The following is a 4119-nucleotide window of genomic DNA, read 5'->3' as shown; positions in this document are numbered from 1 at the left end:
GCTTGAGCCACCGCGCCCGGCTAGTTTTTTGTATTTTTTAGTAGAGATGGGGTTTCACCATGTTAGCCAGGATGGTCTCGATCTCCTGACCTCGTGATCCGCCCGTCTCGGCCTCCCAAATTGCTGGGATTACAGGCTTGAGCCACCGCGCCCGGCCCCAACACCCTTTCTTATATTTCTGTCGATAACCCGCCTTGTTCTTCCACCCGCCTCCAGTCTTATCTCTGGTTCCACAGCACAGCACAAGTGCAATTTTAAATAGAGGTAATGTTGACGGGGTTCAGTTGGAATCTTTCTATAAGTCCCTGCCTAAAGTCTAATGCTGGCTTTGCTTTGCTTTGCTTTTTTTTTTTTTTTTTTTTGACAGAGTGTTACTCTGTCACCCAGGTGGGAGTGCAGTGGTGTGATCTCGGCTCACTGCAACCTCCGGCTCCCATGTAAAAGCGATTTTTGTACCTCAGCCTCTTGAGGAGCTGGGATAACAGGCCTGCACCACCATGCCCGGCTTTTTTTTTTTTTTTTTTGTATTTTTAGTAGAGACAGGGATTCACTGCGTTGGCCAGGCTGATCTCAAACTCCTGGCCTCAAGTGATCCACCCGCCTCAGCCTCCCAAAGTGCTGGGATTACAAGTGTGTGCCACTGTGCCCGGCCTGATGCTGGCTTTTGAGTGCTATATTATACCAGGTTAGAGGAACATTCATGTGCATCCAGTTCTATTTTACTGAAAAAAAAAATTCTTTTTAAACGAAGTCTCACTCTGTTGCCCAGGCTGGAGTGCAGTGGCACAATCTTGGCTTACCACAACCTCCGCCTCCTGGGTTCAAGTGATTTTCCTGCCTCAGCCTCCTGAGTCGCTGGGATTACAGGTGCACGCCACCCCACTCAGCTAATTTTTGCATATTTTAGTAGAGACAGGGTTTCGCCGTGTTGGACAGGCTGGTCTCAAACTCCTGACCTCAAATGATCCACCTGCCTCAGCCTCCCAAGTGCTGGGAGTATTGGCATGAGCCACCATGCCCAGTGTTATTGAATTTTTTTAAACAGCAAGAATGAATATTGAATGTTTGGATATGATTGCATGATTTTTCTCCTTCAAAGACCTATTACTGTGATCTAATATATTAATAAATTTTCTTTTCTTTTCTTTTTTTTTTGAGACGGAGTCTGGCTCTGTCTCCCAGGCTGGAGTGCAGTGGCCGGATCTCAGCTCACTGCAAGCTCCGCCCCCCGGGTTTACGCCATTCTCCTGCCTCAGCCTCCGGAGTAGCTGGGACTACAGGCGCCCGCCACGTCGCCCGGCTAGTTTTTTGTATTTTTAGTAGAGACGGGGTTTCACTGTGTTAGCCAGGATGGTCTTGATCTCCTGACCTCGTGATCCGCCCGTCTCAGCCTCCCAAAGTGCTGGGATTACAGGCTTGAGCCACCGCGCCCGGCTCTTTTCTTTTTTAATGTTTTCAAATCCGAGTCTTACTGTGGGTCACTCAGGCTGGACTGCAGTGGTGCAATCATCATAGCACATGGTAACCTCGAACTTCTGGGTTCAAGAAGTCCTCCCGGCCGGGTGCGGTGGCTCACGCCTGTAATCCCAGCACTTTGGGAAGCTGAGGTGGGCGGATCACGAGGTCAGGAGATCGAGACCATCCTAGCTAACACAGTGAAACCCTGTCTCTACTAAAAATACAAAAAAATTAGCCGGGTGTAGTGGCGGGTGCCTGTAGTCCCAGCTACTCGGGAGGCTGAGGCAGGAGAATGGCCTGAACCTGAGAGGCAGAGCTTGCAGTGAGCCGAGATAGCGCCACTGCACTCCAGCCTGGGCGACAGAGCGAGACTCCGTCTCAAAAAAAAAAAAAAGTCCTCCCAACTCACCCTCCCAAGTAACTAGAACTACAGGCACACGTCTCCACACTCAGCTATGTTTTAAAAAGTATTTTTGTGGAGTCAGGGTCTCGCCATGTTGCCCAGGTTGGTCTTGAACTCCTGGCCACAAGCGATTCTGCCTCTGCCTCCCAAAGCACTGGCATTACAGGTGTGAGCCACTGTGCCCAGCCTGAATTTACTAATATTGAGCCATATTTGCATTTCTGGCTTTGCATTCCTGGTATAAACTCTACCTGGTCAGACCTTAATGGTTTTTTTTCATCATTATAGGCTGGGCATGGTGGCTCATGCCTGTAATCCCAGGACTTTGGGAGGCCAGGGCAGGCGGATCACCTGAGGTCGGGAGTTGGAGACCAGCCTGACCAACATGGTGAAACCCTGTCTCTACTAAAAATACAAAATTAACCAGGCCTGGTGGCACATGTCTCTAATCCCAGCTGCTCGGGAGGCTGAGGCAGGAGAATCTCTCGAACCCGGGATGTGGAGGTTGCAGTGAGCTGAGGTCGAGTCATTGCACTCCAGCCTGGGCAACAAAAGTGAAACTCCGTCTCAAAAAAATACATATGGTTGGCCGGGCGCGGTGGCTCAAGCCTGTAATCCCAGCACTTTGAGAGGCCCGGGTGGGCAGATAACTGTTTGGACGAACGGAGGCAAGATGGTGCACTTCCGGGTTCTTCTTCACCACCAACTCTTCCCGTGCGCACGAAAATGCAGCCGGCGCCCAGGGAGGGTGCAGACCAACTGGGCATGCGCCAGGTGACGTCAATCTGAAGAGACCAAGATTTACCTGGTCGCACCTGCGGAACGCCCCTGACACGCCCATGCCCCACCTATTGCCCTCCCACTCCTAGAAAAGCCGCTCTCCGCCATTGAGCCCCGGCGGCCTTCTCACAGCCCGGCGGCCTTCTTGCAGCCCCACTCCTGTCGGGATGTCCGGACTGTGGGAAGTCCGTCCGAGAGCCCCACGGGGGGACTCTGCCGGCCTCCTTCGCCGGAGGCCGACAGACTTCTCCCGCACACCTTAGGTTACCAAAATAAACGTGCAGTTTTGCTGTTACACTTGCCTACCCGCTGGTCCTTTTGCGCCCGCTGGGCTGGTCTTAGAAAAAACAAGACAATAACGAGCTCAGGAGATCGAGATCATCCTGGCTAACATGATGAAACCCCGTCTCTACTAAAAAAATACAAAAAAACTAGCCGGGTGAGGTGGCAGTTGCCTGTAGTCCCAGCTACTCGGGAGGCTGAGGCAGGAGAATGGCGTAAACCCGGTAGGCAGAGCTTGCGGTGAGCCGAGATCCGGCCACTGCACCCCAGCCGGGGCAAAGGGCCAAGCCCCCTTCTCAAAAAAAAAAAAAAAAAAAATTACATATTGTTATAGAATATAATAATAGATATAATAATTGAGTATCTTATTATTTTATTTGTTGATGTACTGTTGAATTCTCTTTGTTGGTGTTTTATTTAAGAGTTTTACTTTAACATCCATAGGCAAGATTGGTGTATAGTAAAATGTTTTCCACAGAAGCCTCTAGAAGAAATCTCTACACACTTTTGGGAAATCATGAAACTCTGCAAAAAAATGTGGGAGGTGGAATTATATAAATAAATTCAACATACACATATTGCTGAAATGAGAAAAACGGAGACATTGTCTTTCACTGTTCTAGAGAGTATTCAAGCACGGTACGTCTTCTGCCAGTACTTAAAGGAGTCCCATTGAAATCAATGGGAGCTTCACATAAAATGTAATTAGAGGAAAACAGTATGTACAGGGAATTTGAATCTGAAGGGAACCAGAAGCGGAAATGTTCCCTTAAGGAAATTGTTTTGTTGGCAGAAGGCAAAAAATAAATAAATAAATAAATAAATAAAAATCATTCTGTTGAGATGAGGCATCTAAAAGCTCCGTTTTCTTTTTTTCTTTTTTCTTTTTCTTCTTTCTTTCTTTTTTTTTTTTTTTTTGACACAGAGTCTTGCTCTGTCACCCAGGCTGGAGTGCAGTGGCACAATCTCAGCTCACTGCAACCTCCACTTCCTGGGTTCAAGTGATTCTCCTGTCTTAGCCTTCAGAGTAGCTGGGATTTCAGGCGCCCACCACTACACCTGGCTAATTTTTGTAATTTTAGTAGAGATGGGGTTTTACCACGTTGGCCAGGTTGGTCTCGAACTGCTGACCTCAGGTGATCCACCCTCCTCGGCCTCCCAAAGTGCTGGGATTACAGGCTTGAGCCACCGCGCCC

Source organism: Piliocolobus tephrosceles, chromosome 3 (assembly GCF_002776525.5).
Source record: "Piliocolobus tephrosceles isolate RC106 chromosome 3, ASM277652v3, whole genome shotgun sequence".
Taxonomy (NCBI): Eukaryota; Metazoa; Chordata; class Mammalia; order Primates; family Cercopithecidae; genus Piliocolobus; species Piliocolobus tephrosceles.
This window is presented reverse-complemented; position numbering follows the sequence as displayed.